Here is a 15,056-nt window from a genome sequence, read left to right as displayed (position 1 = left end):
GTCCCTCCCTGTAGGGGCAGTGCAACCCCATTCAGGGCAGGGAAGTTATAATTATCCAGTTCCTGGATCTGTGAACCGCAACTGCCACCTACAGAGCCTCCATCTTATCAGGATTCAATTTCAGTTATATGTTCATATTAGTGCTATGCCAAAAATTTCTCCTCCATTTTTTTCAACCATTCTCATTAAATTTGATAGAAAAGTAATTGCTTTCGAAAATACATATAGAAGGAGAATAAACTTTCAAAGAAATCCTCATGGGTTATATTTGGACTTCTTGTGTTTACCTTACTTAGGAGATGGACTTAGGACACATGTGTACACAAGGGTCCTGGTTTTCATTGTACAATCATGTCTCCAGCAACCTGAAGCTCCTTGTCTTCCCACACTTCAGTTAAAGTCCACATCATAATCCCTCTCATTGGGCTTTTTGAGATCAGGAAGCACAGGCAGCCTGGGAGGCTACAGAGCAATGGAGAGATGTATAATTGAAAGAAAGCACACACACAGCACCCTCGGACACTTCACAGTGATTAGGTAAGCTCAACAAAAACATCACAAAATACATTTTAAAACTCCTTGCAAATGAGGCAGAATAATGGAAGCTTCTTTCACGGGCGAAGAAAACATTCAAGAAAATGGAGGACAGATTTAGTCTCAGCACTAGCTCCATCACTTCCCTGAAGCTGGACACAACACTTCCCCTACACACACACACACACACATTTTGGTTGATGCAAAATGGGGGCCAGCCTGCCAACACAGTTAATGCTGTTGCCATGCTGCAGTGGCAGCACAAAACCCTTACAAAAAATGAAAGAAGCTGTGCCGCAACCCCTGACAATGGTGGGGCCTAGTTTCTCAACAGTGAGGAACTGTGGATAATGTATCCCCTCACTGGAGAAATTTGGTGAAACTGTCCCTCCACTTTTCTCAGCCTACAAATAGGGTGAAGAATTTCAGGAGGCTGCTTGCACACGGCTCTAGTTCATATGTGCTTGATCAATGAGCAATGAATAAGGAGAGGCTGGTCCCACACAAGAATAAGCAAGGAACAGCATAGTATCCCAGAGGAAGGAACAGTAAGGAAGAAAAACAACATACTATCCCAGAGGAAAGCATTCAACAAATTGATACTTTCAGTGGTTTACCTTTGTTTAGAATGACAAGGCAACAAGGCTTAGTTATTGGCAGTGAGAGCTTCAAGCTAAAATATGCTGGTATTTTTTACCCTCCCCTTTTGCTCTGCTCCCTTTGCTTTCAGCCTTGCACACCACTGGAATGCCCCCCCCCCCCCCGAGAGGTCACCACGATGGAAATCAGTCCTCAGGTTGAAAGAGGCTCTGCATCCCTGCTGTATAACAAGGGCCTAATGCAGTATTTTTATTTTTATTTTGTCTGTGCCAAATGGTATAGATCACCATTTATCAGATATACATGATTAGTGGTGCATGAGAGGTAATTAGTAGTACTCTTCCAGACTTTCCCGATTATTAATAAAGACATGTAACTCAGGCATTGCAGATTTTCCATGCTGACTCTTTTTAAAATCAGTCCAATAGGTTACATATAATCACCTATTTAAAAGGTAGACAGGATAAAAATATCTAGGGATGTGCGAAAGTCACTTACCTTTTCGAAGGGGGTGATTCGCGGTGGGGGGGAGGCACTCCGGACCTCCCCCCGAAATCCTAACCCAGCTGGCTCCGCTCCGCTGCAACTCTGTGGAGCCACCAACCAGGTGCATTCGCAGGCATGCGGAGCCTGCGGACGCAAATGGTGGCAGCTAGGGCGGCTGCCATTTCCGTTCCTGTTTTTCTTCTGTGATAGGCTACGTAAATCTTTACATAGCCTATCACGGAAAAAAACAGGGGCACAAATGGCGTAGTGGCTGCCATTTGCGCGCCTGTCTTACGCCGTGATAGGCTACGTAAATATTTACGTAGCCTATCACGGCAAAAATGGGGAAGCGAATGGCGGCCACAGATGCCGCCGCCATTCGCAAAGCAGCATGAATGGCACCAGGTAAGTGCTCCGTTTCGCGCGCCTTTCGCAGGGTGGTGGGGTGGGGGGCTTCATTCCACCATAGATTTCGGGGGGGCAAATGCACTGGCATTTGGTCTCACTGAGATTTGTGGCAGAATTCTCTGACATCCCTAAAAATATCCCTCTGTCTCAATGACAGCAAGTTAATAGAGATAATTTTATCCAATAATTGAAGCACAAAGGGATTTTACTAAACACTTAGCACCTGGGAATATATCACTGCTGAATGTATGATACAACCGTTCTAAGAAATATAATAGGTTGTTTCTCTCCATATATATATATATAAAGATGATATGATCCAATTAATATGCTTTGTGAGCATGATAGATAGATGATAGATAGATAGATAGATAGATAGATAGATAGATAGATAGATAGATAGATGTCATTCCATTTTGTTTAGTAGCATACTTTCTCTTATGTTTATTACCTTTCTGGCCATAAAATGGAGTTGTAATAAAGAAGATTCCTGAAGAATAACAAAAAAGAACTGTAATTTTTTGTTTGTCTAGATTTTTCTGAATCTATCTTATCTATGGATGAGATAAGAGTCAACTCCCTGCACTTTCTCCACTGCTACAGTAGCCTGTATGGCCTTGAGAAGGGCTCCTTATTTCTGTCTGCCTGAAACAGCTGAGGGACCGGACTGGTTCCCTGGGAGTGTTTGGCATCCAGCCATTGGTTGTCTCTGCAGGAGGCCTGGACTTAAGGGAAGCCAACGTGGGCAACTGAGCCCTCAGTAGCGGCACCCCTGAAAGGGGCAACACCAAAGGGGGGGGTCACTCCTTTGGGGGAGCCACTTTGGTGGGGTAGCAAGAGCAAGGGCTATATCCCATAGTTTTCTTCTCTTGTCTGTTTTTCCCTTCTTTCTCTTCCCTTTGTGGGGAGTGGAGGGGGGCCTTCTGGGGTTGTCCTGAGTTTGGGTGTGTGTGGCTTTTTCAATGTATTTTGTTTGTTTCTTGTTCCAGTTAAGCTCTTATGTTTATGGGTTAACTACTGAAGGTGAGAGGGAAGAGGGAAGAGATTGTATCTTCAATGTGAGAGCCTGCTGGTATTGAATTGTGCCCCACCCCACAGGGTGAGAGACAGGAGGAGAGCGTTTAGGCATTCCAGCTGAGAGATGGGATGTTGGGCTTCACTGTGTTTTTATCCTATTGAATGTCATTGAGCTTGACATTCTTTTTGAGACTAAGTCAACATGATATGTATAGGGGTGACAATAACAGTGGTGGGGGGCATGGGGAGATGTAGCACTGGGAGAGCAAAAACCCATAGGATAAGGGAGGGCAGGTATCTTATACCTATCCAGCCTTCCAGTTGCCCTGTCAGCCCAAGTACCTCGGGGAGCAGACCAAGCCACAGAATCTTTGTCTGCTCCTTTGCAATGCCAGGTCAGTCCTAGGGATGTACGAAAGTCACTTACCTGGTCTCGCAGCTTGCTTCGCGGTGGGGGGGAGGCGCTTCGCTTCTCCCCCCGAAGTTCAGGCCGGGGGGGAGGCTTCCCACCTCGCCCGGCCGAAGTTCAGGCCGGGGGGGGAGGCTTCCCACCTCGCCCGGCCGAAATTCAGGCCTCGGAGAAGCGCCCCGTCTCCCCGGCCATGAACTTCAAAAGAAAAAAAAAAAAGCCCCGTGATAGGCTATGTAACGATTTACATAGCCTATCATGGCTAGATCTGCAAAGTCAGCAAATAGCGTTCCCCTTATTTTCACCGTAGTCTACGTAAATGTTTGCGTAGACTACACGTGCCAAAATAAGGAACGCAAATGGCAGCGCCCATGGGCGCTGCCATTTGCATACGCGCGGTTTTGTTTTTGTTTTCACTCAGCCATGATAGGCTACGTAATAATTTACATAGCCTATCACGGCTGACTGCAGGGATGCAAACAGCGGCGGCTACGGCCACCGCCATTTGCATCCCAGCAGGACAGGAGGATTCGCGGCCGGAGGGACGGGGTGCCTCCCCCCCGGCCAGAATTTCGGTGGGGAGGGATGCAGCGCCTCCCCCCCACCACGAATCAAGCTTCGGGATCAGGTAAGGGACTTTCGTACATCCCTACCCGGCTCGCAGTGGGACGTGAGCCTGCTGGTGGTTCGCAGGAGCACCGTTGCGGCTGCCGCTCAGAACAACTGTGTCCCTCTCTGCTGAGCATCAGTTATAGGATGTTATACATTATAGGACGTTATGGGACGTTCTTCTGTCTAAACATGCATAAGATTGCACCCTAATTTAGCCAAAGCACAAGGTGTGCACACCAAAGACAAACACCCCTTTTCATCAGCAGGAAGAAAGAAAAGGGCTATCTGTCCTGTCTTGATAGCACTGAGATCATTATCATCTGGCCATGTCTATCCCGGTAATTCAGCAGCTGGTTGAATGTTGGCTGTTTAGGAAATCCTTTTGTGCTGATTGAAGGTTTCTTGATTTGATTTTATGCTGGTTTTAGGACAGATTGCATTTGTGAGTTTTATTGGTTTTTTGAGGGGGAAAATACTATTGTGGTGGTTTTTACAATTGTTTTGTATGCTGGACACAACTTTGAGAGTTGCTGTGGTTACAGTGAAGCAGTGCAGATATACCAAATAAATAAACTATATCAGGTACGAAAAGTAATCAATATAACACTTCCCTTTTTTCCTCTCTGTCTTTGACAATTTAATCTTGAATATATATCCAAAAGCAGGCCATTAAGTAAACATTACTGAGAAGTGGCTCTCCTGCCCACTGAAATCTACACACACACCCTGGCCGTGAATTTAAGATGTCACCCATGCTTGCTTCTCGGAAATTGCTTAGTGCAATGCAAATTGGCAAAGAATCTAAAAACGTGTTTTTTGTGTGTTTCTAAGGCATGCTGTGCTAGCTTTTTCTCACCTTTTTTCTCACTCCGTCTCACAATCAAATGTGGCAACAGTCCTCAGAGCTTTCACATCTCCCCTCTCCCTTTGCCCGCCCTCACTCTCATCCTGTGCTTTCTTCTTCCTCGCACACCATCAAGCCCTGGCAAAGTGGCATTTGCAATTTTAAGGCAACAGAGGGCTTGCTGAGTGAGGTCAAAGTACATCCGAGATCTCGCTTGATATGTTTGCTTTGGCAAATGTCAAAGTGAATGAATTCAAAGCACTGGCGGTTTGCTTTTTTGCTTAAGAGATGACTTGACTTGCTCTGTCTCAGCAAGTCATTAGCCCAATTAGTAACCAAAGGCTGATATTGGTTTATATCGAGGGGATTTGAGGCAGATATGAAAGTCTGCGGATGCTTCACACAGAGGTATGCTTTTGTATGGCTGCATAATTGATTCCCCTTCTGCCACAGTTCCACTACAATCAGAAGACACAGCTGGTGTTCAGAATCTCTCCAGCTGCTCTGAAGAGTGGACAAAGTAAGCTGACATTTGACACAGAGTTAGAACTTGGTGGTGGTGGTAATAACAACAACAACAACAACAACAACAATACATATCTTTAAAAATCTCATTCCTGTTGTTGTTAAGTGTTCCTTCAGAGATTTTTGCAGTACTTTCTCATATAGCTATTAGCCCCCAAATCTATAAACATGACATGTAGTCCAAAGGAAAACAGTGTAATAGATTCTCTTTTATTCCTTGTTTAATCCCTCTGGGGAGGACCCTGTTTTAACACACTCATCTGATTTCTCCATGCAGCCCAAGACATTCTAGATTTAATTCTATATTTATATTTAAATAGTAAGATATTTGCAGTGGACAGGACAATTGTTGTGCAAATAAAAGGTATACAGATCTCATTTGCATTCATGTTCATAATTGGTTGACTCCATCATCACATGATTATTTGCCTGGTTCGTTATCAATGCACTGGTAATCTCCCAGCTGTATTATTGCGATGCGTTACATAAGAGGCTACCTCTGAAGATGGTCCAGAAATGTCAGTTAGTGCAGAATAGAGCAGAGCAGCGAGGCTGCTTCCTGGGACTGGCCATTTTCAATATATTACTCCAGCGCTGTGTCAACTGCACCTGTTGCTAGTCAGTTTCTGGGCCTGATTCAAAGTGTTGGTGCTGGTCTTTAAAGCTCTGAATGGCTTAGGACCCGTCTACCTGAAGGAGCACCTTCTCTTATATGTTCCCACCCAAATGCTAAGATTGTCTTTAGGGGCTCTTCTCTGGGTTCCATCACCCACAATGGTGCAACAGGTGGCTACCAAGGAAAGAGACTTCTGTGTAGTGAGTCCCCAGTTATAGAATGCCCTTCCCGGGAAGCTCCACCTGGCGACTTCACTGTATGTATTTATTTAGATGTCAGGCGAAGATCTTCCTCTTTAAGCAGACATTAAACCTTTAATCTGTTGCTTTAATAATTTTACTGCTGGCTCCTCAATGCTTTCAATATTTGCAATTATTTTAAGGTTTAATATTGTATCATTTTGAAATGTGTATTGTTGTATTATTATTTATTTATTGTTATTTCATTGTTGTCATTTGGTTTCATGATTGTAAACCACCCCAAGGGGCATTTGCTACTTGGGCAATATACAAATCTAATAAATGATAAATAAATATGTGAATCAGGCATTACAGATTAATCACCAAGGACAGAATTTTCTTATCTCCAGATGTCAACTCTAACCTAGGTCTTTTCAAAGGGGACAGTTCACATCATGTCGAGTTGAGACATTAAGAGCTCTTTTACATTTGCAGGTTCTTCAACTGATGCCTGAAATGCTTATTGCTGACTTGCCATCACAAGGAAGGAGGGGGGGAAATGGGTGGAGGATAGGCTAACCCTCTGCAAATCACCACCTCCTAGGCCAAGCCCTTCCATTAAGCAGAGCAGGGAGGCTGCCTCAGAAAGATTTTTGGGTGACACAACTGTTATTTACTTTGGCTTTATTGATTTTTTACTGCCAGGTGCTTGCGGGATTTTCCTGCCTGGCCAAAACAGCTTGGCTAGTTTTGTGTAGGAATATATAGATTTTGTAACATCCATTCCATCTGCATTTTGCAGATTGTTGGGTGCCTTTCATTACGTCATCCACTCATTGGTAGAATTGGATTTCCCCCCATTTCTTGGATTTAGCTAAATTTGCATTTGTGCTAATTCACTTACAAAAATGCACGAATCCCCCACAAAATGCACAGATTCCCCCAAAACACTCATTTTCCTGTTTTAGCCTATGGGGGAAATGTCCATGCTCGGCTGTTCTTCTTTTTTTAATTTTATGTATTTTTTTTACAACTCAATTTGTGTAAAATTCTAGAAAGTAAAAAAAAAAAAAAAAAAAAGTCTGCAAGTCCATAGAATCCGTGCAACTCAGGGAAAGCTGGTCTGCTGTGCAATCCATGGGTCAGATTCAGAGAAATCTGAGCTCATTTGATTCTGTTGAAGATTTCTCTGACATCCCTAGGTTTGGCAGATGGGCTGTGGGAGTAACACTTACTGCTCTGCCTCAGGCAGAAAAATGTCTTGGGATAGCTCTGCAAGTCCCTCCCAACACCACTTTGTGGAGAAGTGGCAACCAGGTATTTGGAAATACGAGCTGACCTATAGTTTACTTATTTAGTACAATTATAGTCCACGTTTCTTCTGTCATAGAACTCAAGGCAGCATTCATGAGATTCCCAGGCAGTCTCCCATCCAGACGCTGACCAGATGCTGCAAACCTGCTTAACTTCAGCAAGGTGGCTGTATCATGTGCTCTCAGGCCACACCATTCCAAACAGTGGGGAGAATTCTACCACATAATCTCTAAACACCGGGACTGTTGAAACTCAAGCCCACAGGCCAAATCCAGCCAATTTGGCGTCTCAGTCCAGCTCCAGATGATCCCATCCCCTTTTCCCTCACCACTGACCATTTGGTGGCTTCCCAGCTTGTATGTGTGTGTGTGTGGGGGGGGGGGATTCCGTGTTCCTAACGGTTGCAATGCCTCTCATAAGCCTTAGTTACTGGCAACAAGATATTTAAGCTAAAATAGGCTGGGATTTAGTGTTTTGGCTCTGGCCCTTTGGCCTTTAGTCCCACCCACCAATGGAACGTGGCCCCTGAGAGGTTCTTCAAAACTGAATTTGGCCCTCAGGCTGAAAAAGGTTCAACGCATCTTTATTTATGAGCATCTTTATTTTTAAGCTGGTAGAGAATTGTTGTTGAGTGCTGGAATTATACATTTCAAACTGTAACAAGTTACAGACTGTGATAACATCTGTAATTTTACATTCTGTCAAGAGAATGGCATTTTCGAGTGTATGTTGAAGTATGAATCTTTTAAGGCATAATCCAGCATGGCTGGCCAGAGAATGCTGGGAACTGTAGAACTTTTTTCTGTCCAAATGTGCATAGGATTGTTCCCTTAGACACATTCACTTCACACAAGTCAAAACACTGCCGCTATTCAGCTGTTCGTTCCACAACTCTACCAGGTTATATAACCTGCCATCAGTGCTCAGATCTAATAATGGGTGTCTTGGATGATATACGCACCAAGTTTCAGCTTTTGGGCAGATGTGAGAGTACCTTAAGCATTGTGGACTATACTTTATACCTCCTATTTTGAGGGATACATGTACAAATGTTGAATTTCAGAGACCTGAAGTCTCTAGATTTAAAACATGCTTAACTTTGCCTGGATGTTATAACAACAACTTTAAATTAGGTATGAGCAGCTTCTGCAGATTCCATTCTGTTATTGTAAGACAATTCTCATATCCCTTGGGTTCAGCTCTGCTTGTCATCCAGTAGGAATTCTGAATAAGGGAATACGTGCTCTCACAGTATAAAAATAATATTAACGCCCAACATGTTTTCTCAATTTTTTTTTTTTTAATTCCAACGAAACTATAGGATCAAAAATGATTTGATTGCGCAGATCTGCAGTGAATACACTATCTTAAGCATTGACCGGTTTAGTAATAAATAAGTCTGCCATGCAGACTAGGTAGCATCTTTCTTGTTCAGGCTGTTTGGTATGTCTGTTCACTTTGTCATGTGGCAGGCTGCCAGTGTAGAAATGGGCATTGCATGGATAGAAGTTGAACTTTCAGACTTAAACTTTGCAGATGACATCTGCCTTATAAATAGATCAGTTGAGGCTCCACAGTGAAAGACAGATGGTGTTGCAAGCTCTGCCAAGCAAATAGACCTCATTACTAATAAATCAAAGGCAGAGGTTTTCAAACCTATTTTACTCACAGATTATTATCATTGTCCCACCTATTTGGGAGGTGCAATTTTGAAAGATCATCAGTTGCTTATTCTTCTGGTGTGCTCATTTGGTTGACAATATTTACAGTGCACTCCTTGATGGGCAAAACAGTCAGTGCATTATAAAGTCTTAATCCAATAGCAGTAAGAGGAATAGGTAATTTAAGAATTGTAGTCTATGCTAGTGTATACTTAACTATGGGTAAAATCCAACACAAGTCCTACTTGGAGGAGACCCAATGAAATAAATGGGAGTTAAGTTAGTCATGATTAACATAAGTCCCATTCACTTTAGTAGGACTTATGTTGGATCTTACCCTATATACTGATAAAGCACTCACAGTCACATACAGCACACCAAAGTGAAGACTGGAAAGGCTATGCTAAGTCAAGTCAAGTGAAATTGGGGTTGTTTGTATACCCTTAACTGCAGTCTTCCCCAACCTAGTGCTCTCCAGATGTGTTGAACTACAGCTCCCATCAGACCAAGCCAGCATAGCCAATGGTCATGGATGATGGGAATTGTAATCCAAAACATCTGGAGGGCATGAGGTTGGGGAAGGCTACTTTGCTGCATAGACTGCACCAAAGGTAGTTTACAATTGATTGTAATCAAAAATACATTAACAGCATCATTCCTAACACCATTCAATATGCAAATATGTTTCAGACTTTTAATGCCTGGGATTCTAGGTTACCAAAGGGGGTGGGGTTGCATTAAACTTGGAGGCACACTTTTCAGTTTGACACTCAAAAAAGGTAAGCAGATATTTTCTCAATCTGCTCCCATTTCCAGAACTATGGTCTCATATCTCCCTTGCAACTGCCAGATAGCCCAGTTAATTCTGCAATTCTGTTGACCTGCCCTCACTTTTGCCCAGTCCGTCAGTGCTTTAAGGCAGCCTCCAGGTGTTTTGGATGATAATTCCCAATATCCCTGACCATCATCCATGATGGCTGGGGCTGATGGGAGTTGTAGTCCAAAACATCTGGACAGCATCAGATTGAGGAAGGCTCCTCTGAGCAATGAGGTCTCGCCACTCCAAGGAACATAGAATGGTAGAAGCATTCCACATGATCAGTTTTTTTCATGGTGCACACATTTCAGACCCTTTAGTCACCTGGCACATAATTTGGTACATTAATGGGTGATCCTTTTTCATAGTACAAGGGGCTTTTTAACTTCAAAAGCTCAGTACAAAGAATAATGCTTTTAAGTAGCCTGTAAAATATGTCAACATCACCTGTGAGTCACTGATGTCTGGTGCTTGATGAGCATGAGCCCACCTCTTTTTTGCTGTCCTTCCCAGGGAGATATTAGAAACAAGACATTTATCATATGTCCCTCTTTGGTGGGCTCCATTTGATGTGGTGGGTTACAATTTGTGAAGGCCTTGTCTAACCACTTGGTAAGCTGGTTTTCTGAGCTTGTGCTGATGGCCAAAAGTCCTCTTCAGTTTACCAGCTAAGGTGGAATATTTAGTTCTAACCAGGTGGCATCTACTAAATTCAGTTGGCTTAACTGGTTTTTAGACTTGAGATTTAGAATGTATTCTCCATGTAAATCATTATATTTATGTAGTCTTTAAACACAGAAAAAAGTAATTAGAGGAATTTAAGGTTAGTACAGGCATACTTTCATATGAACCAATCAAAATTCAGTTTTTTTGGACCCATTTGGAAAAGAATTGCTTGTTTTATGCAATCCAATTTTCTGAGCAAAAATGGTGCAATTACACCTCCAAGGCCCTGCATTAAATTAATCTCCAAACACAAGTCATGGTTAGTTATGTAACATTTAGGAGATAACTATTTTTCCATGCTGCCTTAGATGTCACACTGATGGAGAAGTGGGGAGAAAAGGAACAAGTCCCCCTCCTCTCCTCTCTATTAAAAATTATCAGTTTGAGGGTGTGTGTTTTACTATCCCCCCCCCAGGAAATCTCAGATAATTTCTGAGTTAATCTGAGGAGATCTTTGAAAAGTTTACCAATCTCTAATAAAATGTAATCCTCCCCATGACTCATTTTCCCCCAAGAAAATCAAGGAGTGTTAGACCTCTATGGACCTGGAAAAAATGAAGCCAAAAGATAAAAGTATGAGAAAATGTATTGCATTCTGGGCAAAACAAATTATAGAGCTTAAAAGGTATGCAAAAGTACATTCACATTCATTGTTCCTATGTAAGAAAACTGTAAATTTTCAAAATGATAGGTGCAGTGATTCAGGTGGAAAGGGAGCTGTCCAATTCAGGGGGGATTGATTCACTTACCCTTCCCTGCCCCGCAATGTTCTTTGTAGGGACATCAGTGGGTTATGATTACTGAAACCCAGTTTGCCTTTTTTTCACAATGAAACCTGGTGGCATGGGAAGAATGTCTATCTCATGGCCCCATCCTTGAGGTCCCCCAAAGCACAATGATTGGATCCCCTAGTAAAAATACCCTAACATTAGACAGTGTGCTTGTCAGTCACTCAGCCACACTCCCTCCCTCTCCCTGCAGCATTTAGAGAAACGAAAGCAAAAGACACTGTTTGGAGACAAAATGTATGGCACATCTCTAAAACACAAGACAAAGCTTCATTCTGGGGCAGCTTTGGTTCTGTTGGCTTCAGAGATAAGTCCACTTTGCATCAGGGCCCAACAAAACTGGACCAAAGCAGCCCACTTCTGCTCAGGATTCAGACTTCATCCAAATCCAATGCACATCCCTGTCATTTAACTTTCTGTGTGCACTTCTATGCCCCTCTAATTATGAGAATTGTCAGTCATGGTCCCTGAATGACTTTCCCTCTCAAGCACTCTGCGTTAGCCCATCTCCTTAATGGCTAGGAATAATTCAAGCCAATGACTTGGGCACTTCATAGAGGGAAGGAGTCAAACTTGAACACAGAGACTACAGGAGGAAGCCTCACTATGGGAAGTAGTTTAGAACTGGCTTACTTTGGTACTGTTACTTGGAAGCAAAAGTTTAGAAAAAACAGCCTGATCCATTTTGGAGACCCAACCAGAGAAGGCCCAAGACATTCTGAAAAGCAGTCAGCATAACCCCTTGTTTGCATTATGGTAGTAAATTATAATAATAGATTAAATAGTTGACCATGTGTTGGCCTTTAATGGTACCCTAAATCCACTACCTGAGTGAGGCTGCCCACCATTATTAATAGTAAGACTAGTCCTAGGCCCAATGCAATTGCTATAGCAATAACACAGCCAGTGGCTAACCATTCCTTCCTACCAGGTCCTCATTTTTTTTTCACAATGATAAAATAGGCCATCAGTACTTTCCAAGTCCAGAAAACTGGCCCAAAACTTTCCTGCCCTGGGGAAAATTTGTTTTGACAGTTCCCTTTGTTGTTGTTCACTCATTCAGTCATGTCTGACTCTTCGTGACCCCATGGACCATAGCACGCCAGGACTTCCTGTCCTGCGCTCTCTCCCGGAGCGTGCTCAAGTCCATATTCATTGCATCGGTGATGCTATCTAGCCATCTCATCCTCTGACATCCCCTTCTCCTGTTGCCTTCAATCTTTCCCAACATCAGGGTCTTTTCCAGGGAGTTTTCTCTTCGCATTAGGTGGCCAAAATATTGGAGCTTCAGCTTCAGTATCTGTCCTTCCAATGAGCACTCAGGGTTGATTTCCTTTAGGATGGACTGATTTGACCTCCTTGCAGTCCAGGGGACTCATAAGAGTCTTCTCCAGCACCACAGTTCGAAAGCATCGATTCTTCGGTTCTCAGCCTTCCTTATAGTCCAGCTCTCACAGCCATACGTTGCTCCTGGGAAAACCATAGCTTTGATTAGACGAACCTTTGTGGGCAAGGTGATGTCTCTGCTTCTTACTATGCTGTCTAGGTTTGCCATAGCTTTCCTCCCAAGGAGCAAGCGTCTTTTAATTTCATGGCTACAGTCACAGTCTGCGGTGATCTTGGAGCCCAAGAAAGTAAAATCTGTCACTGCTTCCATTTCTTCCCCTTCTATATGCCAGGAAGTGATGGGGCCAGATGCCATGATATTAGTTTTTTTAATGTTGAGTTTCAAACCAGCTTTTGCACTCTCCACTTTCACCTTCAAGAAGAGGCTCTTTAGATCCTCTTCGCTTTCTGCCATTAGGGTGGTATCGTCTGCGTATCTGAGGTTGTTGATAATTCTCTCGGCAATCTTAATTCCGACCTGTGATTCATCCAACCTGGTGTTTCTCATGATGTACTCTGCATATAAGTTAAATAAGCAGGGTGACAATATGCAGCCTTGTCGTACTCCTTTCCCAATTTTGAACCAATCGGTTGTTCCATGTCCAGTTCTTACTGTTGCTTCTTGACCCTCGTACAGGTTTCTCAGGAGACAGGTAAGGTGGTCTGGTACTCCCATCTCTTTAAGAATTTGCCACAGTTTGTTGTGATCCACACAATCAAAGGCTTTAGCGTAGTCAATGAAGCAGAAATAGATGTTGTTCTGGAATTCTCTTGCTTTCTCCATGATCCAGCAAATGTTGGCGATTTGATCTCTAGTTCCTCTGCCTCTTCGAAACCCAGCTTGTGCTTCCGGTAGTTATCGGTTACTCCTGAAGCCTAGCTTGTAGGATTTTGAGTAGGGATGTCAGAGAATTCTGCAACGGATCTCGGGGAGGCCGAATGCCAGCGCATTCGGCCCCCCGAAATCAGTGGCGGAACGGTCTGCCCCCCCCGGGGCGAGACTTACCTGGGGCGGATCTTCCTGGCGGCGGCGGCTCCAGCGGTGGCTGCGGCGGCGGCTGCCGGTCTTCCAACCGGCTGCCACCGCCGCCATTTCCAGGTTAAAAAAAACAAAAAAACAAAAAAAGTGATAGGCTACGTAAAGATTTACATAGCCTATCATGGCTAGATTTTTTAAAAAAACACTGTGATAGGCTATGTAAATCTTTATGTAGCCTATCTCGGCTGACTTAAAAAAAAAAAACAACGCACGTACACAAATGCCGGCGGCCATGGCGCGTTGTTGTTTTTTTAAAATCAGCCATGATAGGCTACATAAAGATTTACGTAGCCTATCATGGCTGACTGCAGGGGCGCAAACGGCGGCGGCTACGGCCGCTGCCATTTGCGTACCTGCTAGCCAGCGCCCGGATATCCGGCTGCTGGCGGAGCCGGCCGGTGGCTCCACAGAATCGCTGCAGAGCACAGCCGGCTGGCCAGGATTCCGGGGGGGGGAGGAACGGAGCGCCTCCCCCCCAGCGAGGATTCCAGGGTGAGGGATGGAACGCCTCCCCCCGCACCATCAGCATAATTCCCGAAAGGTAAGTACCTTTCGTACGTCCCTAATTTTGAGTATAACCTTGCTGGCATGTGAAATGAGCACAATTGTACAGCAGTTTGAACACTCTTTGGCATTGCCCTTCTTTGGAATTGGAATGTAAACTGACCTTTTCCAGTCTTGTGGCCACTGTTGAGTGTTCCAAATGTGTTGGCATATTGAGTGCAGCACTTTAACAGCATCATCTTTTAGGATCTTAAATAGCTCAGCTGGAATACTGTCGTCTCCGCTAGCTTTGTTGTTACTAATGCTTCCTAAGGCCCACTTGACTTCACTCTTGAGGATGTCCAGCTCAAGTTCAGTGACCGCACTATCATGGCTACATTCAGATCTTTCCTGTTAATAGGGATGGATGAAAGTCCCTTACCTGTTCTCGAAGCTTGCTTCGCAGTGGGGGGGAGGAGCTTCGGTTCTTCCCCCGAAGTTCAGGAGAGGGGGGGGAGGCGTTCCATTCCTCGCCGGCGAAATTCTGGCTGGGTAGGAGCGCCCCGTCTACCCAGCTGCAAAAAAAAAAGTAAAACACACACACACACATCC

Source organism: Heloderma suspectum, chromosome 3 (assembly GCF_057233095.1).
Source record: "Heloderma suspectum isolate Gila_16-S chromosome 3, 16-S_ref, whole genome shotgun sequence".
Taxonomy (NCBI): domain Eukaryota; kingdom Metazoa; phylum Chordata; class Lepidosauria; order Squamata; family Helodermatidae; genus Heloderma; species Heloderma suspectum.
This window is presented reverse-complemented; position numbering follows the sequence as displayed.